Source organism: Choloepus didactylus, chromosome 9 (assembly GCF_015220235.1).
Source record: "Choloepus didactylus isolate mChoDid1 chromosome 9, mChoDid1.pri, whole genome shotgun sequence".
Classification (NCBI taxonomy): Eukaryota; Metazoa; Chordata; class Mammalia; order Pilosa; family Megalonychidae; genus Choloepus; species Choloepus didactylus.
The window spans coordinates 30,285,748-30,312,453 of NC_051315.1; positions in this window are offsets into that span (position 1 = coordinate 30,285,748).

Consider the following 26,706-nt stretch of genomic DNA (forward strand, 5'->3'; position numbering starts at 1 on the left):
TTCATCTAGTGGGATACTGAAAAAGGCTGAGTCTAATACATAAGGGAACTCTCCTAACTGGGCTGGCAAGCTATCAAGAAGCATCGCAATTTTTGACACTGAGGCATGAATAGGAGGAATGACTTCATTTAACTCTTTATAATCAACTGTCATTCTCCAACTACTATCAGGTTTTTTCACCAGCCATACAGGGCTATTAAATGGGGTCTGTGACAATTGTGTGATCCCCACTCTGGCCAGTTCTTGTAATGTTTCACTGATTTCAGCATGTCCACCCAAGAGGTGATATTATTTGGTATGGGTGACCTTCCTGGGTGGAGGCAGGTACAAGGGGGACCAACCAGCAGCATTTTGTATAATTGATTTCACTGTATGGATGTGAAGATGAAATTCACTGGTGGTAGTGGTAAGGTCTAGATCTTGTAACACATCCACCCCTAAGATATATTTGTTAATGGGGGAATACATACAATATACTTTTGAGGGGTGAGGCCCCTGATTTGCAATGTTAGGGTCCTTTGCACTATGCATATGGCTTTTCCCCATAACTCTCTGTCACCTTTAGGGGCCCATTAAATCTCCAGGGATTCACATAGAGGAGGGTGCACCCTGTTCTAGTAGCAATAAGGGCTAAAACAGGCAAAGAGTTTTTTTTTTTTTTGGAGGTCAGTGGATAACTAGTTCTACATGATCACCTGCTGTTGCCCATATTTGCAGGTGACAGTGGACCCACCCTTAATTTGTAGGGGTAGGTGGTATTGACTCCCTTACACCAGACTTTCTTTCCTCAGAGGGTGCTGTAGGAGTGATAATTGATGGCACAGATTTAGACGTAGGCCGGGACTGATACTTTTTCTCCTTAGGCAGCTTTTGCCGGAGTCCTACTAATATAGCATTAGGCTGTTTATCTATTTTTGCTATTGGTGTGCTGCAACAATTAAATTAACCCATAATTGTTTATGGGTTACACATATAGGACCCTTCTGCCCCTTCCAATATGACGTCTTTTTGGTTACTTTCTTTACCCCTTTCAACCATATTCTTCCCATCTCACCCAAGTCTGCTGTTGCCTGTGGCATCCAGTGAATGGCCTGGCTGACTACTCAGCTTAGAATAGCTACTAATGTCCTATACCAGGCTGGAGACGTGGTTTGGAGGATGTTATCCTTCACACTGGCAGTGAACAGCTCATCGTCAGGTCCATGAAAGTGTTCAGCATATGCTGCATGCTTCATTCCGAGTTCTCTGACTATATCCTGTAATTCTTCCATAGGTGACCATTTGCTTATTATGGATGGCATATCCCCCTCATTAGTCCAGGCCAAGTTTGCAGCAAAGGGGCACCACTCTAATAAATTTTGAAAGCTGTCTGGTCTTTGACATGCCCGTTAAAGATGCTGATGAAGAGAAGGATACGTAGTTATGCTAGCCATTTTTTTTTTGCCATTTCCACTCCTGAAAGCATAATACCATCTTCCCCTACATCCCATAATCTTAGTAAACAAGCAGCTTTATGCTCTTAGCACTTTTGTTTAAACTTTTCTGTTAATTCTACTAATTCTGCGGGGTATACTCCTTCATTAGTGTTTGCTGCTGAACAGAGATCTCTTCTTGAGGGTCATCCTCTGACCTAGTTGCTTTCATTTTTTGTAATTATTAATGATCTTACTTGTTTAGGCTTATCGTCAATTCAATTTCCTCCTCCCTGTCTCCCTCTTCTACACTCTCCCAGGGATATCACACCTTCAGATCCCAGCCTTCCCTCTAGATAACTGCTTGAACCTGCTACTGTGGCATCCTTTATCTGTTCGGTTTTGGGACTTTACATGACAAAACTTCTAGCTGTCTCGTTGGTTTGCACTTTTTTTGCTAATACATCACCATTGTTGGAACATGCTAACTTAATATCCCTTTCTAGAACTGAAACCTCTTGAATCTCCTTACTTCAGCCTCTGTTTTTAAATGGGCTTTGGTAGCTTATCTAACTGCCCATAAAACAGCCAGGCATTGGCAGCAATTGCTTCTTTTCTTTGCTATTTCCATTTGGCCCCAGGTTTCCCTTCAGCACAAATAATGTTCCAGGTAGTGTTTTTGGGGTGTCCCAATGCTCACACACTGGGCCAAACTGTTCCAAAAAAATTGGCTACCTCCTCCTACATACTGGAAGTTGGCCACCCTGGGGTCTTCCCCTCCACTGCAACCTTGGTCCTGTTTCTCTTGGCTTGTTTTGTTTTTGGTCTCCTTGCCAATTGTCTGGCTTTGACCCTTCTGAATAGGTTTCACCAAAGTTCAGTGGACACTTAAGACTGAAAAATGAAGCAGGCCACTCCCTATAGCAACATAGTAAGCACTTATTAGGGAACTTCCAGGACGGGAAGCTGGTCCTGTGTAGCTGCAGGATATAGACAGTAGCACTCTGCACCACCCAGAAGGTTATGGGGTTATATGGAGTAAGAACAAGGAGGGCACAGAGCCAAGTTGGGATTTGCAACATCATAAACATGTCTGTTTGAAATTACTAATATGTAGCAGGAGTGTTTCTAGTACAGATAGCTATCATGCTTAGGAATATGCACGTGCTTTAAGATGCATTTGTGGGGTGAGGTTTCTTATCTAACAATTTATATCTTCTCTGATTTATGGCCTCACAACCCATGACTTCTTTCCTTAATCCTGGATCCATGTATTAAAATGACTATTAGGTTATCTTCATTTGAATTCTGTATAGTCACCTAATTACCAACACATCCAAACTGATCCAAACTTCCTGGCACAGAGATTATTAACAAATATTTATTTAATTTAATTCATCTTCCCCAGATCTGTTCTTCTTGTGTTTCTTATCTCACTAGATAGTAGCCACATCTACCCAGTTTCTCAAGATAGAAACCTAGGTATGATCTTCAAGTCCTCTTTGTCATCCCTCATTATCAATGTCTCCAGTCAGTCACTGAGTCCTGTGTTCCAGCTCTTAAATAATTCTCAATTCCACCTGCATCAGTCTATTCACACTGCTGAAATGCTAATTCAGACAACAATCATCTCTCACCTGAATTATTGTAATTAACTGCTAACTGGTTACAATTTTGTACCTCTTTAATCTATTTTCCATGTGACAGACAGAATGATTTTTCTAAAATGCACATTGACCTATATCATTCTCTTCCAACATCTACATTTGTCTTATTGGGACCTTCTTAATTTGGCCATGCCTATTTTGCAACCATATTCTCCTAACTTTGCTGCACTTTCAGATCCTCTAGTTGCATTCCCTCAGAACCAATGTCTTAGCACTACCTATTGACAGTTAGGTTTCATGTCCTTGACTGTTTTATGTGAGGGCCTTTGTATAAACCATTATCTCTGTCTGAAATATTTATTCTTCCTTCCCTGTAACCCATCCATTCCCCTTAAGCAGCCACCTGCTACCCTTCCTTTTTGCCTCATATTATATCTCCATAAGCATTATATCTCATAAGCATTCCATGACCTACCAAGACCGTTATGTAGACCTCTTGTATGTTCATATATCACTCTTTACTTCCTCTTGTAACTTATAGTATAAGCACCTATACTATATTTGTATAGATTATTTTGTCTGTATATCTCTCTGCACTATTTATTCCATAAGGACAAATGCTATGACTTGTCCCTAGTTATATATCCAGTATGTAACACATAGTAACTGATTTAATATGTTTATTTGATAAATGAATTAATAAGCAAATAAATAATTACAGTGCTAATGATGAGAAATCGAAAAAGGGTAGATAATAAAATGCCATAAATATCTTAAGAAGACGTTATCTTTAAATTGTTTCTTTTCCTACCTGATATAATTAAAGATCCTGTAAATGAGTTAGTAAATATGTGGACTCTGTGTAGAATTTATGAATATATTTCATGCCTTTTAGGGATCAAAATGTGTTATGTTAGAGTCCTTTTAACTCAAATATTTCTTACACATTATTTTATGAACCATCTTCCTCATCTTCATTTTCATTATGATTTCTCAAAACAGTGATTTGAATTATTTTTGTGAAACTTTAAATTGAGGTATCTGGGCAGTTTAAAAATACAGAAGAGCTCCAAGAATGGGGGTTGGGGGAGGGCGGGGCATAAAATGGGAATGGAAATGGAGATTTAGAATTTGTGTAGTGCTAGGACTTAATTGAAAGGGTCAAAGTCAAAATCAAAAAATTAGTATTAGTGTAGCATTGTATTCTGTGGTAAAATATTTGAATAGGCATAATCAAAATATATAAAAGAAAATTAGAAAATCTGAAGGTACACTAGTGCAGACTTTTCACATGTTGAGCAATTTTAGGGTGAGAACAAAGCAGAAATGCTTATTGACATAAACTTCTTGTGTAAATATCAAGAAGGGGACTTAAAGATTTCTTAATAAAGTTTAAGTTCATCCTAGAAACCACCACATTGGTATTTCCAAAATTTCTTTCTGTCAACAAATGTACAAGGATAAAAAGAAGGTATAGATTCCCTCTGTTTGCTACACACACACATATACACACACACATGCATACATATATACACACTCATATAATACACTCATGTATATGTGTGTGTATATATATACACATTAATATAAAAAGCTTTTATTACTTAGTTTCAAGGTACATGCTGCCCATTTATTTTCTTACTTGGAAAATTTTTATAGTAAACCTTCTTGCTTTTTATAGACCTGAAATATTTTGAATCAAGTATCTTACTTTGCCTATGCTACCCATGTTTTGCCTTCTGTTTTCAACTCATTTTCTCATCTCTGAGAGCAACCAGTGCTAGATGAGAGTGGAATATAAGTAAGTCAATAAAACACATGTAGACAGGATAGAAAAGTGCTTGCTCTCTCTATGCATGTGGTGAACTGACTAAAAAGTTACCAGTCACTGGTTAAGACTCCAAAGTAGAAGAAAAGAATTTACTTACTTTGGAAATAGCAATGAGAATAGAAGGGAAAAATGCAATCTGGGGTGGCAGGATAATCAACATGCTTACATCAGGAAGTTTGCTTCAGAGACTGGCTTTCATAATGTTGAGGAAGGAGTAAATAATTGTATTTATCTGAGAATCCAAAAAATACCAAACCCATGACAACAGGCATATATTACCTCTAAATAGGTGTCCAAGGAATTAGGTAGACAAGGGAAAATAGTACTGACTTACCAAGTTTAATCCTTTACTAATTATCTGTTAGAGAATATCTTATTTATTAGAATGGTATCATATGGATTCATATAATTCCTTTCTAGAATCATAGATAATTTCTCATATTTCACGTACCTGTAATACAGGAACAAACTGTGAGTGAGGAGATTGGAGGAATGACTGCTTAGAGAGCCTCTAAAGGAAGCCATAAATGTCACTCTGTCAATCAAGAAAAGCAAACAAGCATTCAAGTAGATAGTAAAGAGATTTAAAAAGGCAGATAATAAATAAAAGACACACAAACAAATAAAAATGATTAATTCACATAAGAGAAAGGTAACTAGTTTTTTCCCTTTTCAGTCTGTAGTGGTCTTTGCTTGGGGTTGGGGATATTTCTCTATAGCATGTAACTGAAGGTTTCAGAATAACTTAAGGAATCAAGCACATTGCCGAGAATGTGACAAAAATTATCTTTCATGAACACAGACAAATCTAGGAAGATAATCCAGTGGGTCAATTTTTTCATTCTCTAGTGGAAATAAATGAACCCCATACATTGGGATGTGGGTGAGAATTTAAGCACAGACATCCTGTTAATTAACTTTATATTCAGCTATTGTTTTGGTCAGAGGAAGGCATATCTTTTATTTTAGGAAGTCTCAAATTTACTGGGAGAACAAGAATATACTAGGAATCGTCTTACCTGGGGATTATCTATTAACACTTATGACACTGATGTTGATTATAGAAGATTGTCTATTTCTTAAAATAAAATGGTCTGTAATAAGCACCTGGAAGAATATTCCAAGAATTTATAGCTTGCTTTAGGAAATCTGTCATGACTTGAGAATCTTCAGATGAATTGTCTATCTATATTCTACCTTCTGGGTGGGAGCCAGATAATATTCCTCCCAGTTACATGGAGCATATATTACTAAATGCAGTGGTCAAGTTGAAATCCCATTTCCAGACCTGTGTTGAAGGAGATACAGCACAATCTGTTCCTTGATAGGAGGAACTGGAGATCAAAACAGAGCTTTTTCCAAAGAAATCTCACAGCATCTACTCTTCCCATCTTAAATTCTTATACACACTTTGAACTATTGAGGGGTAAAGTAACTGTGGAAGGAGTTTTTGCCATTTGTTTGGTAAAGTCCTCAGTTCTTTGTGACACCACACTTTAGTATGTGTCATATCTGTCATACTGGAGGAAATCTCAATAATGAAGTATTGTATTTGGGTATAGAATTTCTAGATTTGAAAAAAATAATCCTTGAGAAATTTAAAAGAATTGTTTCCTTTCCTTTTTTCTAACTTCCAATCTTTCTATTAAGTAGTTATTTCAGTTCTGGTAAATTTAACTGTGGAATTTTACTTATCATTTTTCTTCCTTGCTCTTGTTTTTCTTTCTGGAAAGCTTATTTATTGAATGTTGAGAATTAAGATTGATACTCTATTATTTTTTTTTTTTCTATTTTCCATCTCTTCATCATCTTGTTCCAATTTTGGGAATATTTCTTCACGATTGTTTTCCCATTTTATAAATTTTAATATTCTGCTCTGGTTTTTAAAAAATTCAAAATACTTCCTGTTCTCTGAATATTCTTGGTTTTATTTTTTGTGTATGTGATGGATTCACAATGCTTTTCTCTCTAATGATATTAAGTGCTTTGACTTTTTTCTTCTCTCTGCCTTTTCACCATTCTCTTAAACATTTCAGTTTTTCTCTTTATTATTTCTCATCATTGCCTTTCACTTTAAAGACTTTTCTCAATTGTCTGATGATTCTTGGCTGCTTCTTCACTTAAAAATTGGTTTGGTAACCCTGGGTGTCAGTGGGGCTTATCCTTTAGTGTTTTTAATTTGAGGTTGGCTGGGTATTTTGTTGGAGAAAAATCTGAATCTCAATTTTTGAAATCTCTAAATTTCCACCAGAGGGCCAGATTGGAATATGCCTAACTTTAATTATCCAGGACCCGGTGTAAAGAAAGGGGCTGAGGATCTCACTGCTTAAGAGGTATATTTATGATTTAACTTTCCTCTTTTGAGCCCTCATTCCTAACTTCCCTGTGCTTGATATTCCTAAAGTTTGAACATCACAAGGTCAATTTCTTCATAGCATCATCCTTTCATCTTATGCCTGACTATGCTATGGTAAGAGGGATCTGGTCCATTCTAACTACACTTTTGAAGATTTTTAACCAAACCTTTTTTCATTCTCTTTCCTCACCTCTACCTTCTGAGATACTAGTACACACAATTTCTGTACATACCTGGGTTCTGCAGGCCAAAATATCTTTGGCTTCCTGCTATGCATGTTTTAGTTTTCTATGTTCTTCTAAATTATATACTTCTCCCCCACTAGCTTTCTAATCTTTGTCATTGTCTTTCATCAGTCACTATCATCTTTCCAACTCTTCTTGTCCTTGGGTGTACATTGTTTTCCCCCCAAATCTGAAGTTTGGGAGGGAATTCAGTTGGCAGGGGTGGGTGGAGGAGAGGGGTCAGAGATCAATGTGTGTTCTCAAACCACCATATTTGTCTAGGTGAGCCCAAGTGTGGTAGAATTGATTGAGAAAGATCCAAAAACTGGAGGCAAGAGAATGTTACCAGGATGTATATATAAAACTTTTGCTGGAAGGTATTAATGCCACAGAAAGGGAATAGGAAGATCCAGGCTGGCAAGTTGGACAGAGACTCAGAAGGATATGGTCACAGAGACAGGCCATGTGTGAATAACCTTATGAGATGTACGAAGCTAACAATACAATTCTTGAAATCCAAATAATTGGAACCAGAGAGATCTGGGTGCAAATAATTAAGGACCGAATCTCATAGGCAAAAATAGAGGAAAACAGCAGCAATCCAGATGAATAGTGCATACCCAGCAGGGCTTCTTTAAAGATGAATCAAACAAGGATAACTATCTGTGCTGGAGAACAAGTTTAGAGCCCAATTATTGGAAGACTGACTTGATTTTTGCAGAGAGGATTTGCTGTATAGCTACTTACATTTTGAACAATCAGCAAGACTAAGTCTATAAGAGGGGTTGTTTGTGACTATACAGATTAGGAGGGAAGGGAAGATGTGCTACATCAGTTTTCCTAAGTAGATGATGTTATAAAACACTCCATAATTACATTAAGCTTGCAATGGTGGCTTTCTAAATAAATTTAGGTTAAGGGGTAGCATATTTTGTCTTCTTAAAAATATCATGCTACCATAGTCTTAAGTTTTATTAGAATAGTTTTTCTCTCTTGGCTTGTCTCCAGTTAATGAATCATATCATTGTTTATCCCAGGAAAACAAATGTTCCATGTCCATGGTAAGTCATAATATATTTCTACAGCAGCAACAGCTGCATATGCCTTTAAGTCACTAAAATAATGCTTAGCCAATGCAGTATATGCACTGTAATTCTATTTTTCTATTTTTCTGATATGACTACTAACAACAAAGAATACACAACTTTTTATTGCTACCATCTGCAATATCTTTAGAAAAAAAGTATTAAAGTGTTATTAAAATGGGTGAAAGTACCTAATGGCAGTGAGGTACTTTTGCTAGTATTAGAGTTGACAAGTAAATGTACTGAAAGCTGCCAAAATCAGAATTACAATTATTTTTGAAGATTTTGATTGTCGGGCTATGGATAAATCTGTGAAATTGCACACGTTGCCTTAAGAGGCCTTGTCCTGGTCTTTCCATTAATCAGAAGAATGCCCAAGTCTAAATATTGACCAGTGATTTGCTTTCCTGTCTTGGAGAATCTCAGGAGACTGGCACTATAGGGAAAGAAAGCCAAATGCACAAAATTTGCAGCTTGGTGTAAACATTTAATGAGAATGCAATCTTTTCTGAGCGTTAAAAATCAATCCTTGTGCTAAAAAAGAAACATCTGTCTTCTGTATAAGTAAAATGTCAAGATTTATATTTTGCTTTTTCATACTTCTTGCCATTAATTAAACTTTTAAGTGAAGTACATGCTCTGAAATCCTAGTCATTCAATTCCAATTGGGAAATTAATATTTATCAAAGATTAATTCAATTCTCCTTATAATTTCATAACTTTATAAGCATGTCTCATGACTTTAGGCTATACAAATATTTCTATTATGCATACTTAAACAATATTCCACATGAATATATATTTTAAGTGTTTAGCTTGTTTAAAAAAATTTTGAGAGGAGTTGTAGGTTTACAGAAAAATCATGCATAAAATACAGAGATTCCATAAAACCCCTAAACTTTTTGCTCACCTGAAAAGATATGTAAACATTTTCTAAATTATAAACACTTCCCTAAATGTATATTAAATGGAAAGCCATGTTGTAATGAGTTAAAGTTGATTTCTGTAGCAGGGTATACCTTTCATTCAAAATATAAGGTGGTATTGACACTTTTGTTTGCATACTTTTTATACTTTTTTTTCCTCAAGACATTACAATTTCCTTTGCTTATTGGCTATTCACTGACATCTGTGGAACAGGAGATATAATTTGGCATGCACTGTTGATCAAAATCTGTTAGGTAGATAGTATTTCGCTAAAGCTACTATTGATATTGTACAAATTACTACATGTACATAGATATTCTTTTATTAAAAAGTAAATGAAAGAAAGATATTTAAAAAGAGATTTTGACTTCAAAATGCTTAAGAATACTAGAATATCTTGGAAAGTACCCTTAAACTAGAGGAAAAGAGTCTATGATTCCAAGGACAGAGAAGCACTTCACCTAGTCCAATCTCAAATACAAAGCAAAATAAAACGTATCCTCTATTATCTTTATGCTATGACTCTTCTTTCATCCCAATATTTTGGCAGTTACAAAACAATTATTCTAAAAATTTAGTTGGCAAACAGCTCATTAAAATTCCTGAAGCCTGGGCTCTACATCAAATATAAAGAATTAAAATTGGTAGTGTTTATGGAGGAGGAGAGAGAAAAGCAGCAAACTTCCATATATTTAACTAGATAACTGAAGCTTGCCTGTGCTTGAGAACAATTTCCTTAGACACCTTGGTCTTTGCTTTTTTTCCTTTACCATACCTGATATTCAGAAATCATCTGAGATTCCTGATCACTCACCATTTGCCCTTTAAAAAATTGATAATTTGCCTCCTGTGTAGTTGATATTTACTCCTTGTACTCAAGCTCTTAAAACCAATGCCATGATTTCCTCAAATCAATTACCTAATCTTCTAAACTCATAAACTAAAGAATCTTTCCCAGTATTGACTTGGCATCCAGAATGTTAAAAGAATACTTTGCAACCCATGCTATAATCCAAAGTGGTGACTAATTGGTTGGCAATTCAAACAAGTCAGGATGGGAAAGAAATTTTATTTTAAGCCATCAACTAGTATATTTTAGTCTCTCAGGAGCTATGGTCTCTTCTAGATTCTATTCTATTTCAAGTTCTCCTTTATAAGCTTATATTTATTCTGCCTATTTTAGTTCCATCTTCATTCACAAACAACCCTGAACCTCTCTTCTGTTTAACAACCACCCCAGAAGAAAGTAGAAATTCCTCAGTAGGAATTTGTAGACTTTAATAATAGTTTTTATAAGACAAGGAGGTTTATAAAATGAGAATAGTTAGACACCTACACCATGAAGCTATTGTAGGGATTAAAATGAATGAGGGTATACTCAGTCTCTAGACATTGTCACATTTTATGTGTTAAACAGGTTTCTCTGCTATATAAATTCTCAGGGATTTCAATATGTGAGTGCACGCTGTGACTATCTATGTGGGATGTAAGGTGTGCATCATTTTGCGAATGTGTCTGAGCAGACTGAGGAGTTTGGACCACTGTTCTGAGAAACACACTTGCGGAAGGGCCCTCCTGGGACTTCTGTCCCGCATGGGGTTACCTGCGACAGATAGTCCAGGAAACCTCATCCTGTGGGAAAAAAAGCAAACAAAAGTAATCAACTTAAGGTGAGTGAGAAACACAATTTGCTTACGTATCTTGTCCAAATTCAATTTGCCATCAATTAAGATTTAGAATCTTAACTCTTATAATGTCATTAGGGAAATCAAATACATTTAGAAAATGGAGATCTGGAGAATATCACTTTTCAATGTTCGTTGGCCACTGTGTTCCAGTCTTAACTCTTCTGTGAAACAGAGAATCTTGTTGGCCCTGTCACTGCCTAAGGAAAGTCCCGTAAGTTAATTTAAATTCTTTTGCTCTGATCTTCATTTAACAGCAATATGATAGCTGCCAATTTAATTTCTCAGGAATGCTATGAGGTACATATTGGTTCAGTTATCAGATTTCTGATTCTCTTTTTCAGGGCACTTGGTAGGAGTATATTTCCCTTCTTTCTTGAAGTTTGGCATTTCCATATGGCTTGCTATGGCAAAGGATATGTGAGAAGAAGTTATGTGTCACTCTTTTCCAGAGTGACTCTACCTTTTTACATTCCCACCAGCAATGTGAGTGATCTGCTTTCTCCACATCCTCTCTAGCATTTGATGATGTCAGTATTTTAAATTCTTGCCATTCTATTGATGTGTAGGGATATTTCATTGCATTTTTAATTTGGATTTCCCTAATGGCTAATGATGCCATATATCTTTGTATATGTTTATTTGCCATCTGTGTCTTTTCTTCAGTAAAATGTCTGTTCATTTCTTTTGACCATTTCTAATTGGATTCTTTTGCTCTCTTTTTTTAATTCTAGTTCTTTGACAGTTCTTATATTCTCAGATATGTGGTTTGAAAATATTTTCTCCCATTATGTAGCTTGTCTTCCTTTTAACAGGGCCTTTCACAGAGAATAAGTTTTTAATTTTGATGAAGTTATATTTATCAGTATTCCCTTTCATGGATCATAATTTTTGCATCAGATCTGAGAATTCTTTGCCTATCCAAAGACACTAAGAACTTTTTCTAGGTATTTCTCTAAATGTTTTATAATTTTGTGTTTTACATTTAAGTCTGTGATCCATTTTGAGTTAATTTTTGTGAAAGATTTGAGATTTTGGGAGAGGTCCATTTTGTTTTGCCCATGGATGTCTGAATTTGCCAATATCATTTGTGGAAAAGCTATCTTTCCTCTTGGATTGTTTTTGCAACTTTCTCAAAAATATATTGGATATTTTTGTTGTTCACTCCTACAAACAAAAGAATACATATCCTTTTCAAGTGACCAAATAACATATGCTAAAATAGACCATATCCTAGCATACAGATTTCACTAAATTTAAATGAATTGAAATCATACGTAGTGTGTTCTCTGACCAGAAACGGAAAACAGAAAGACGATAGTGCAAATCAATGAAACGTGGGGCAGTTTTTTCAAAAAGATGAATAAAATTAACAAGCTTCTAGCAAGACTCACAAGAAAAAAAACATAGAAAGTGAAAATTGTCTTTATATAATGTCTTTCTATGACTGTACTAACTCTTTGCTTTGCTATGAAGTCTTTTTTATCCAATATCTATGTAATCATTCCTGATTTCTTTAGACAAATGTTTACATGATATGTCTTTTCCATCCTTTTACTTTCAATTTATCTATAACATTCCATTTGAAGTGAGATTCTTCTAGACAGCATATAGTTAGGTCATGGTTGTTTTCTTTTTTATTTTAATCCACTCAGCTAATATGTCTTTAATTGGTGTTTAGACCATTTACATTTAATTATTTATTCATCTGTTATGCTTAGGTCTGCCATTTTATTGATTTTTTTCTTTTGTTCTCTTTCTCATTTTTTGTTTAATTTTTTCCTGCCTTCCTGCAGGGCATTTGAACATTTTTTGTTTTTAGTTTTCCATTGTGATTTATCTATAATGTTTTATAGTGTTCTTTTTTTATAGCTTTTAATGGTTTCACTTAGATTACAATATACGTACGTAATCCGTCAGTCTACTGATTGGTAGACCTACTGATAGGTCATCATTTTACCAGCTGGAGCTAAGTGTAGAATTCTTATTTCCATTTACATCCTTTTACACTCTTCCCCTATTTATAATATCATTGTCTTAAATATATCCTGCACAAATATTAAGAACCATGTTATAATTTTCACTTCCACCATTAAACATAAGATAATTAAGATAACAGCTTACCATGCTATTTCTTCTTTCTAGATGTTTCAACATTACTTCTGTTGTAAATTACTTTCTGTTTAGAGAACTTCCTTTAGCCATTCTTTTAGAAGACATGCTGTCACAAAATTCCCTTGATGTTCTTGCAGCTGAGAATATCTTAATTTCCTCTTCATTCCTAAAGCATATTTTCACAGGATGTAGGAGTCTTGGATGAGAGTTCTTCTTTTTCATCACTTGTAAAATGCTTCTAGGGTCCATGCCACTTCCTTCTAGAGTCAATGAGTAATTGACTATCATTTGAATTGTTCTTCCCCTGTAGGAAAGAGGACATTTCCCTCCATCACCCATAGACTTATACCATAAAATGGGATCTTGTTTTATATCCCTTAACATAATACTTTTCAGATTCATCCATGTTGGAGCATGTATCAATGGTTCCCGTTATTGCTGTATAGTATTCCTTCATATGGATATATGATGTTGTTTTTTCCATTCATAGGATGATGGAAACTTGGATTGTTTCTAGTGTTTGGCTATTATGAAATATGCTGGAGTCTTCCAGGCTTCTGAGGCTTTGTTCATTGTTTAATTTTTTTTCTCTCTGTTCTTCTGATTGCATAATTTCTATTAAACCATCTTTAAGTTCACAGATTTTTTCTTTTGTCCTTTCATGGCTTCTGTTTACATGCTCCAGTAAATGTCTTCATTTCAGTTATTGTATTTCTCATATATGGAATTTTAATTTGTTTCTTTTTAATATTTTCTACCACTATTAAGTTTTTTTTGAGTCATTGTCATTTCATTTTCTTTTAATTCTTTAAACATAGCTACCTTCATTTTTCTGAATATATTTATAATAGCTGCTCTTTTATCTTTGTTTGCCAGGTCCAACATCTAGGCACTTCCTGAAACAGTTTCTACTAAATACTTTATTTTTATTTTTTTTTATTTTTTCCTATATATATGAGTCACATTTTCCTTTTTCTCTGAAGACCTCATATATTTTGTTGAAAACAAGACACTTTAGATATTATATCGTAGCAACACTGGATTCTTATATTTCATTACTACTTGGACTAGATCAGGTGTTGTTATAGCAGCAATGAATAACCTTTTCTATAACTTGTCCTACAAAATATTGATTATAATTAATCTATTTATAAATTGTCACCTCCAAAAAGCCATTATCTTCTTAATGATCTTAGCTAATTTTTCTTCATAATATCAGCATCTGGAGTGAGGTATATGGCAGAGGTTGTTGATCTGAACTTAATGAAATTGGAGAAAGGATGTCTGCCACTTTTATTGCATGATGGACTCCTCATGTTGGAAAATGAGTCCTTAAAAACAAAGCAAAACAAAACAAAAACTCTGTAAAGTAGTGAGTAAAAAGATGTCATCTAAGAAAAGAACATATTGTTGGGCAAATTTAATTTAGCCAGTCTAATTGATCTGCTTTTGTCTGAATAGCTTCTGTATTCTTTCTATTTCCTGCATGATTCTTTCAGCTCAATTCTCATGCCTATTCATTTAAACTAACTTTGCAATGCAGATATGTAGATTAGTAACTAAATTCTGTGTAGTAAAATAAAGAGAGAGTAACTAATACTGGGAAAAACAAAACAAAACAAAAAAAAAAATCACACAGCTGCACAAAGAAGGTTTCAACAACCTAAGGCAAAAGTTGATAACAGTGCTATAAATTCTCAGTCTATTCAGAAAAGTAGACTGACAAAACAGCTACTTCCACTGCCAGAGAGAAGGAGCTGTGCTCTTGCCTGTGCCATGTTGGAGAATTTTGTGGAAGGATAGCCACTCAAGTTTGTGAGCACAAACAAGTCTATATTTTGGTTATGCTGCCACTGAATTCAAAAAAGGCTTGGTCTCTGCTGGTAGTTGATGTCAATATCGGCAATCCTTGAGGCCCAGATTTGGAAGCAAAACCAAAATGTGTCTGTTATAATAGGTGGAAATTTGGTTAAGAAATCTTCTAAATTACATTTGATTCACTCCAAATTGAGAAATAAATGCAATGCCAATTAAAACTTATGATTTGTTATTATTAATGTATATCTAAAAATTGTCTGGAGGTGACATTGTGATAGGGAATGGGGCTTATATTTGTTGAAATCAAACAACAAAATAGGTATTAAAGTTTCAAAAATGCTTCCATACCTTGTTTTGACTCTAAGAATGCCACTTCTCTGGTTTTGTCCCTGAAAAGTGATCATGCTTGAGGTGAGATAATTATTCATTCTCTGTTCCTTCATTTGCTTTCCTCTTAATTGACCCCAGCATGAGGTAAGACTTTATAAGCAATTTACATACTGCCCTTTTTATTTGACCATGACTTTTATAAATCCTATTCCCCTGGGATCATTTTCCTCTACCTTGGTGGTTAAGCATAATGGAATAAAAGGTAGAGTCAGAAATGAAGAATAACATAGGCCAAGTCTCTAGGAAAAATGAACTAGACAGGATTTCTTAACTTCATTTCTTTTCCTTAACTTGGAGAGTTTTAATATTCTCAAAAGGTGGCAAACCTTGGTGGGTGGTGCTTTCGATCCCATTAAGAGAGTAGTAAGACCATTCCTGTTGAGGAGCGGGTACTGTATGAAGATTTTTTAAATGTCTCGTATTCATACTTGTAAAACAAATGGAAATGCTTGTAATAAATGCATTTCTAGGTTTGATTTTGGCGGAACCCTTATAAAAATTGTCTGAACAGAATTTGAGCTGAGTGCAGTTGCTTAGTGCAGAGAACTGGTGTTACTGATTGTTCCAGTTTGCTAAAGCTGCTAAAATGCAAAATACCAGGAATGGATTGGCTTTTATGAATTTTCACAAATTTACAGTGCTAAGGCCATGAAAATGTCTAAGTTAAGGCATCAAGAGGTAGTTACCTTCTCTGAGGAGAGGCTGATGGCATCCGGGCTTCCTCTGTCATATAGGATGGCACGTGGCTGGAGTCTGCCGGGCCTCTCCAGGGGAGAGCTTCTAATTTGCATTGCTTTCTTCAAAATGTCTCTGTGCTTCCATTTTAGCTTCTCTCTCTCAGCTTCTGTGCATCCTTCCTTGTTGCTCTCTAAGCATCTGGGGGTCCTTTCTTAGCTTCCTGTTTCTGTTTCAATGGCTGTCTCCAAAATGTCTCTGGGCATTTTCTGTCTAAGCATCTCTCTAAGCCTCTCAGTATGTGTCAGCTCTGAGCTCTTTTAAGGACTCCAGTAAACTAATTAAGACCCACCCTGAATGGGGGTGTCACATCTCCCTGGAAATAATCTAATCAAAAGGTCCCACCCACAATTGGAGGGTCCAGTCTCCATGGAAACAACCTAAACAAAAGATCCCACCCACAATAGGTCTGCTCTCATAAGACTGGATTAAAAGAACATGGCTTTTGTGGGGTACATAATAGCCAGCACACTGATACAGTTTTAAGCAACTGATTATTGAGCTATAACTGTGAGTTAGGAGGAAAAAGAGCTTTTTCTCTTATAGACTATAAAAATTATAAATAAAAGTTTATAATATTGTTTCATGTAATCCCAGGCCCTGTCTTCCTCCAATGAATTTATATTTTTCTTATAACTTAGAAAGTTTAACGTTAAATTTCCCAACTAATAATCTTTGTATTTCTGAAAGGCCAGTCCAGATATACCAAGTTTTTAAAAGACTGATACAGCTTTTGGCATGAAGGCAGCCATTGGGAATTTTTAAATAATGGGATTTTAATCAGTTATTCTGATGCATGACTCCTTATCATTGTTTATAGAAAAATATAGATTATACTTATTTTAGAGAATTAGAAATGAATGGAAATGAATACAGTGCTAAGTTTTTTATTCTATGCTATTTGATTTAGAAATACATCAATAAATGAATTCTAAGAGAAATTCTAAGTGTGGGAGTTTAGTAAAGGCAAATATGGTTGAACTTGAAAATGTGAGTCAAAAACCAAATTTATGATAGTTTTTATTTCTTACAGATAGTTAAACATTATACGTAAAACTCATAACTATTATTACTATTTTTTTTTTATTTTTAATCATCATTTTATTGAGATATATTCACATACCACGCAGTCATACAAAACAAATTGTACTTTCGATTGTTTACAGTACCATTACATAGTTGTACATTCATCACCTAAATCAATCCCTGACACCTTCATTAGCACACACACAAAAATAACAAGAATAATAATTAGAGTGAAAAAGAGCAGTTGAAGTAAAAAAGAACACTGGGTACCTTTGTCTGTTTGTTTCCTTCCCCTACTTTTCTACACATCCATCCATAAACTAGACAAAGTGGAGTGTGGTCCTTATGGCATTCCCAATCCCACTGTCACCCCTCATAAGCTACATTTTTATACAACTGTCTTCGAGATTCATGGGTTCTGGGTTGTAGTTTAATAGTTTCAGGTATCCACCACCAGCTACCCCAATTCTTTAGAACCTAAAAAAGGTTGTCTAGAGTGTGCGTAAGAGTGCACACCAGAGTGATCTCTCGGCTCGTTTTGGAATCTCTCTGCCACTGAAGCTTATTTCATTTCCTTTCACATCCCCCTTTTGGTCAAGAAGATGTTCTCCGTCCCACGATGCCGGGTCTACATTCCTCCCCGGGAGTCATATTCCACGTTGCCAGGGAGATTCACTCCCCTGGGTGTCTGGTCCCACGTAGGGGGGAGGGCAGTGATTTCACCTTTCAAGTTGGCTTAGCCAGAGAGAGAGGGCCATATTACTATTTTTTTTAAGAAAAGTACCTAGGTCAATCCTAGATTTGTGAAATAAAAATGGATGAGGCATTAGATCAGCCTGTCCTTTTCCCCAAATGTCATCACATAGATCCACATACATGGGTTTGGTGACTTTATTAGCAAACCAAAACATGACTAAGTCTGTCTCACCACTTCCTCGCTTAGCGATCCTAAAGTAAGGAGTAAAATCAACCCATTTAATGAAATGCTTACTTAAAACACCAAAGCCATTATTACATATGTAACAGTTTGGAAAAATTGCATTGTACTTGGAAAATGCCCAGCAACAGTGCATCAATTTTCTCTCTGCTTTGTTAAAACAACTTCTGTTTTATTGCTTTTTGGAAACAGAATTGAAGCAATACTTTGCAAAAGCCATTAAACATAACTTGTGACACAAAATGCAAGACTTCTGACAAAACTACATCATTTCTTGATTTCTTTTTGAACACCTGATGTCAAAATGAAAACTGATTAGACTATTCATATGTTCATATTCTCAGTTATGATATCTGATAGCCTCAAATTACAAAGTTGATTTGTAAATCGAGATGACAATGCAATTGAACAATCAACTTCATAAACAGTTTACTGCTGAGTAATCCACATTTTTAACTGGTTAAGACAGATAGCATTTAGCACTGAAAAATATGGAAGATAGTTTACAATTAGAACAATTAACACAAGTATGATCCTTATATACCAGCAACACATTAAATATTTAACCATGAAGGAAATTTTAAACTAGGTAAAAGAAGGAGCAATCCTTTGGAGAATTCATAAAGATTTATTTATTTTTTAATAGTTCTTTTGGGAGATATTTGGCAAATATCATATAATTATTATTGCAGAAGTTATAGCAGGGAAGAAAAACAGCAGTGTCATTTTATTTTGTGTCATTTATTAAGACAGCAAAATAGATTATTGGAAAAGTGTGGATTTTTTAAAAAGATATTAGTATCATGTGGTTGAAAGAAATATGTTTTAACTAGAAAGAGATATATTGTGTTTAAATTCCATTTTATTATGTATTGTGGTTTCTATAAACTTTCAAAAATAATCAGGGATGGGATGAGTTCTTTCTTTGTCCCTAGAACAGGGGAAGAAGGACTCCAAATAAATCAGCTGGGTGGATCCATGGAGCATGCTAAGCATAAGCATGCTTCAAGAATTAGAATTAGTGTCAGTCTTATTTAAAAGCTTCCTTGTTCATCTTTGCGTTTCTAGGTTTCTGGCCAAGATTAAATCATGAATCTCCTCAACACTCTGGTGAGTAATTTAAGTGAGGAGAAGTAGAGAGAAAATGACAAAGAGATCAGGGGACTTTAATTGTATCATTGTATTAAAATGCATTTAAAGTAAACGTAGAAAAATTCAAATGTCATCAAAATAAAATGTAGTCTGTTTTTCCTCCTATGATTACTAACAGCAGAATGAAGGACAATTTCAGATAAAAAGATTTAGTCTAAAGTAAGAATGAATTAAAAAAAAATCTTTCGCCACTTAGGTAGGTCAAAATGAGGACATTTTCTAATTAGGGAAAATATAGATCCATAATTGAACACCAAGTAGGATATAAAATAATGATTTAAAAAAAACTCTTTATCAGTCAAGGTCTAATGAGAACATAAACCACTTCAAGAATTTACAAGTGAATATGATATAGAAAGTTGGTCCTACTGAACTTAGAAGCCAGAGGACAATGAGGTAACCAACAGATTAGCTATGGCGGAAAGATATTACTACTCCTAGGCTGGAAGGGAAATGGGATTAGGTAATACTACCAGTGCTCAGAAGTAAGTTACCCAATAAAAGCTGGGACCAAGGCCCATCTGTTACATGAAAACTGAAGCCATGGAATACACACAGCCCTTGCCCCCAAAGCAGAGGAAGGGGACATGGAAATAGCCTGGCTTCTTCTGTTCTCCAAACTCTTGGCAATACCTTCCATAGCCAGACCCAGCCAGAAGCAAGCTATACAAGAACTTGGGAAATGCAATCTTTAAAGTTAAGCCCACTTTCAACATAGAACAAAGAAGGCAAACATGGTCTGAATCAGCATATCTTCCCATTAAACACTATCAAGGTTAACTATCTCAGTGGTGTTGAATAACTATAAACTACCTTAATCACAAAATGGCATAAATTCTATCTACTTCTGTACTTTGGTAATGTATGAAAGAACAGCTAAGAGAGCATGAGATATGTTGATGAGCTCTGTTATCTTGGTAGTATTTTGGTTTTCTTTATTATAAAATATGAGCTGCCTAATTGTGTGTGTGTTCGTGTATGGGTACTATTTTATTACTTACCAAAAACATAATTATATTCTCATAGAATGGTGATCTCTCTTCTTACTATGATTTTTTGAGCACTAAAGGTCAAATGACCCTCTTTCGGGGCTACTGTCAATATTTTAGGAGGTTGAATCTCTAAAACTCTTTCTGATTCAAACAATCCATGTTATTAAACTATGGTAAACACAGAGTTGATGTCATAAAGTATTTTAATTGGAACTGTCTGAACAAAAATCAAGTGTTCAGTGAATACCCTCTTATCCTTCTTCCCAGCATTACCCCAGGGGAATATAAAATAGAGTCTGGACTAGTTATTTCCTTTTGTGCCCCTCCTCCTACAGTAGACAGATTTTATCAATTTTGTTCAGGCCAGTTCCTACCCAAATGAATAAATGAACAAAAATGGCATAACAACTATCTTCAGGAGAAAAATGAAATAATCCAGAGTGATCACAACATATCATCTGATATGAAGTTTTCTGCAAAAAAAATTATAAGACATGCAAAGAAACACAAAAATGTGATCTATCATCGGGAAACAAAAGCAGTCATTAGAAACTGCCTATGCATCTCCTCAGATCAGATGTTGGATAGTAGACAGATTTCAAAGCAGCTACTACTATATTCATGTTCAAAGAACTAAAAGAATCTCATATATAAATAATTATTTAAACTATGAGAACATTGAAAAATATAGATGTTCAATAAGGATATATAAATTATTTTTTAAATTAAATTCTGGCATTAAAATAAGTAATAATAAATCGTCTCAATAGCTGATTTGGGATGGCAGAAGAATTAGTGAACTTGAAGTAAACAATATAAAGTCTGAAGAACAGAGAGAGAAAGAAGAAGAAAAATTAATAGAGCCTCAGAGGTCTGTGAGACAACATCAAGTGTATTAACATAGGTGTAATAGGAGTTTCAGAAAAGAAGGGAAAGAATGGCACAATAATGAAGAAATGATTTAAGTCTACACAAATTATATGAACACATTAATACAGATCCAAGAAGATCAACAAACCCTAAGTAGGATAAATGTGAATAGATACATACCTAGACATATCATGGTCAAAGTGTTGAAAGCTATAAACAAAGAAAAATTCTGAATACAGGAAGAGAAAAACAGCTAATCATATACAGTGAAGCATCAAAATGATTAACAGGAACTTTGCATTAGAAACAATAGAGACCAGAAGGCAGTAGGATAACATGTTCATAGGACAGAAAGAAAAATGAAATGTCATACAGGAATCTTGTACCCAGCCCAGCCATTCATCAAATATGAAGTTGAAATAGACATTCCCAGAAAAACAGAGAATGAATTATAGGAAATAGTAAAGGAAGGTTGAAAGGAAATGAAACCAGAAACCAAGTCATATTGTGTTGATTTGAAGCTGTATGCACCCAAGAAAGATCATGTTCATGAAAAATCAACTAATCCATTCCTGTGGGTGTAGCTCTGTTGTGGGTGTGGCCTTTTGGTTAGGTTATTTCAGTTGATGCATACCCCAGGTGGGTCTTAATCCTCTTACTGGAGACCTTTATAAGAGGATAAAACATATACATGGGTCAAAGAAAAATCATAAGGGAAATTCAAAGTATTTAAACTGAATTAAAATAAAAATAAGCCCAGACTCAGATGGCTTCTCTTGTGAATTTGGTCAAAATTTGGAGATGAAGTAATACCAATTCTTCAGAAACTCCTTCAGAAAATAGAGCAGGAAGGAATGCTTCTCGGCTCATTCTGTGAGGTCATTATAATACCAATACCAAAGTAAGAAAAATACGTCATGAGAAAATTACACACCTATATCTTCCATGAACACAGCTGTAAAAATCCTTAAAAAAATTTTATGACACTGAATTCAACAACATATAAAAAGCATTATGCACCATGAAAAAATGAGGTTAATCCCAGAAGTTCAAGCTTGTTTTAACATCCAGATACTAATTTATGAAATACCTTATGCTAATAGAAAAAAGGACAAAAATATCACACGATCATCTCAATAGACCCAGAAAAATAATTTACAAAATCCAACACTCATTCATGATAAGAACTCTCAACAAAGTGGGGAAGGAAGGGAACTTCCCAACTTGACAATGGCCATCTATAAAAATACACAACTTACAGTGTGATTAAAGGTGAAAATCTCAATGCTTTCCCTTGAGATCAAGAACAAGGCAAGATGTGTGCTTTTGCTACTTCTGTTTAATATTTTACTTGAAGTTCTAGCTAGTTGAATAAGCATCCCCCGCCCCCAAAAGAGGGCATCCAGATTGGAAAGAAAAAAATAAAGCTTTTTATTAGCTGATGACAGGATCCTGTATATAGAAAATCCCAGTAGTACACACACAGATGCAAAAATATGCAAAACAAAACAAAACAAAGAACTAACAAAGTAGTTGAGCAACATGGCCAGATAAAAGATCAATATAAAAAAATCAGTTGTATTTCTATATATGAGCATGAACAATCCAAAAATGAAATCAAGTGACCCAATTCATAGTTGCATGAAAAAGAACGAAATACTTTTAATAACAGAAGTGTAAGACTTGTGCACAGAAAACAACAAAACATTGCTGCAATAAATTAAGGTCTAGGAAACGTAGGGAAATTTTTCCAATCATGGATTGTTAGACTCTATATTTAGTCAGTTTTACAATTCTCCCCACATTATTCTATAAATACAATGCAGTAACTATCAACATCTCACAGCCTTTTTTTTTGGGAGGGGAGGTTAACAAGCTGATCTGAAAATTTATTTAGAAATATAAAGAACCTAGAATAGGTAATGGAATTTTGTAAAAGAACAAATTCTGAGGACTTACCTTACCTAATTTCAAAAATTACTATAAATTCAAAATAATGAAGATTATGAATTTCTGCAAAGATAGTAGTATAAAGGAAAAGTAATTGATAGTCAAGAAACAAATCCTTATATTTCTGTTCAATTGATTTTGACAAAGATTCCAGGGCAATTTGCTAAGGAAAGGATAGCCTTTTCAACAAATGATGCTGAGACAATTGGATATTCACATGCAGAAAAAAAAAAAAAAAGACCTTTATGTCATATCCCATACATGTGTTAAGTACAAATGGATCATAGTCCTAAATGTAAGAACCAAAAAGATTATGAAAGATTAGAAAGGAGGAAATCTTGACTTGTGTTGGTCAAAGAGATATAAGAATAACACCAAATGCATGATACATTAAAAAAAAGACAGATAAATTGGACTTCATCAAAATTAAAAAACATGTACTATGAAGGACACTGTTAATAAAATGAAAAGAAAAGCCACATATTGGGAAAAATATTTTCAAGTCATATATCTAATGAAGGACTTGCCTATAAAATATTTAAGGGACTCTTAAGAAGTGAATAGGAAGAAAAACAATCTAATTTTAAAAATGGCCAAGAGATTCTATATTAGAATCACCAAAAAAGATGCACAAATGGCTAATAAGCACTTGGAAACTTGCTTCTTATCATTATTCATTAGGGAAATACAAATTAAAACTATAATAAGACAGCCCTTATGCATTGCTGATGGGAAGGTAAACTGGCCCTAACCCCATGGAAAACAATTTGGTACTTTTTATAATGTAAACATAAATTTACCCTGTGATGCACAATTCCATACCAAGGTATCCAACCAAGAGAATCAAAAACATATGTGCATGTAATGACATGTACATGCATCTTCATTGCATTATTAATAGCCTAAAAGCTTGAAGCAATCCAAATATCCATCAACTGGTAAATGCAACGAAATATAGCCTATGCAAAGAATGGAATACTATTCAGCAATTAAAAATGAACAAATAATTGATTCATGCTTATATTAGTTTGCTATTGCTGCTGTAGCAAATTACTGCAAACCTAATTGCGTAAAACAACAAATATCCATTATCTTACAGTTATGGAGGTCAGAAACATGAAGTGTGTCCTGCAGGGCTAAAACTGACAAGGTATTTTCCTTTCTGGAGACTCTAGGGGAGAATCTATTTTCTTGCCTTTTCCAGCTTCTATGGGCTGCCCATATCCCTAGTTCATGGTCTCTTTCTATTTTCAAAACTAGCAATGGTCAGTTAAGTCTTTCTTATATTGCATCACTCTGACTCTTCTGCTTTTGTCCTCCAAATTTAAGGACTCTGTGATCACATGGAGCACATTAGATAATCTAAAATAATCTTCCTATTTTAGGGAGGGTTGATGAAGAACCCTAGTTCCATCTGCTCTCTTAATTCTCCTCTCCTTTGTAACATAACATAACATAATGTCTTTGGCAAGTCATTATTTTCCTTACCATAGAACTATGACGTGGAAGAAACTCAAAATTATCATTCAAAACAAAGGAAACTATGCACAAAAGACTGCTTATTGTATGATTCCATTTATATGAAATGTCTAGTAAAGGCAAATCTGTAGAGGCTGAAAGCAGATCAGCAATGCTAGCATGTGGTTGCCTAAGGCTTGGTATATGAGTGGGAGTTAACTGCAAACGAGCATGAGGGGATTTTTCGGGTGATGGAAATGTTCTAAAACTGGATTATGGAGATAGTTGCACAATTCTATTAATTTATGACAGTCATTTAATTGTATACTTACATTTGGTGACGTTTATGGTTTGTAAATTATAAGTAAATAAAGATGCTAAAAATAGAGATACTTATTGAAGGGGCAGAAGCTTGTTTTAAAGGATTTAAATACACCTTCCCTATAAGAAAGCTCTTTGTGAGAGATCAGAAACAAAGTGGTTTAGAAGGCCAATATATCTTAAGGAACAATTCTCTTATCAAATATAAAATAAGGTCTTTTTCATAAATCTGTACATTTGGTTGTTTATAAATGTGAAGAAGAAAATTTTTTGTATAGAACAATAATGAAGGAATAATATTTTGTCCTTGATCTAAAAAGTAAATCTTTTAACAAAGCGAGAAAGATTGCTTGAGAATACATTATGCCCAAGATTTCCACTTCCAGAAAACAATGAGATGACATTTAATCTTTGAATATTTATGTTGAAAATTCTTTGAAGTGTTTTAAGGAATCTGCTTCTGAAATTCTGCAACATGGAATAATAATGAGTTGGCAAATGGGAAATTATGGACATGGTGATAGGACTAACAAATGAAAATAATGTAAGGAAATGTTTTATTCACACATATTTTACTGTTTTGAGTACCATATACCACAGAGCCCAATTTACATTTCTGTAACCTAAATTAATTTTTAAAAACCAACTTACATGCTACCTTATCTCTCTTGTCCTTGGGGAAACAATCAACCTTGCAGCAATCATTTCAGGTGAATTGCTTTGTCCTCTGTAATTTGCAACCATCCCAAAGAAGTCCAAAGTTGCAATTCCTTCTGCTAAGGACTTAACTCCAATCACAGGCATGGACAGTTCTCCAAGCCATACAGGCAAGCACCAAGCAGCAGGCCTGATCTCCAAGGTCCTGAAAACTCTCTTAAGAATTGAGTGCCTTAGCTGCACAATCATCGTCTAGAAAGTTCGGACCATGACCATGAAGTCTCCTGGGATTTCATACCCAGTCATAACTTGCAGAAGTCAAATACTTGCCCACAAGCAAGACAGTCAGTGCTCCAATAATCTAGCAACAAACAAAGGGAGTGTGGCCTTGATTTCTGGAGAGTCACTATTTTAAATCTTCCTTATTTTATTCCATGGATTTTGGAACAGTGTGATAAAATGCACAGTTTCTACAGGTGGAATAGAAATACATATATGAATAATGTCTCAATATTTCAAAAGGGGTAGGATTTGGAAATGTCAACTTATCAGTGTGTGTTTACTAGAGAAACCTTTACCTTTGAAAGTAACCTGTGGCTGTAAAAATTAATCATTTGGGGGAGAATACAAGGTGCAATAATGAATCTAATAGTTGTTATTTTGAGTTGGCTCAGTTTCAAACTAAAATAGAAAAAACATCAGAAAGGTTTCTTTTGGTCTCTTGCTCAGCTTTTTGAGAAAATTAGTTAAGGAAATGGGTTTATATTTTAATAAACATTGCTAGCATTTTCTACTTTTTCATAGAAATATATAATGTTAAGGAACTCATTTGTTATTCCACTATTGAAATACAAAAATAAATAAAATTATTCAAACTCTAGCTAATTTCAAAATGATTGTAAACTGAATGCCAAAATAAGGAGCTAACTCTTCACATAAAAAGGCTAATCATAGTTAATTGTTTTCCTATTCGTTTTGATGATAATAGCCATTATAAACTCATTTGTAGTATGTAGATGTAATATGCAATTACCAGGAGACTCAGCTTCCCAAAACTCAAATAGAAGACTAAGATAGCACTGAGCCCTGTTTATTGGTAAGGCTGACAACCTTCTTCATTTTCTAAGGAAAAGAAGTGTACAGCTGTAGTCCAATCTT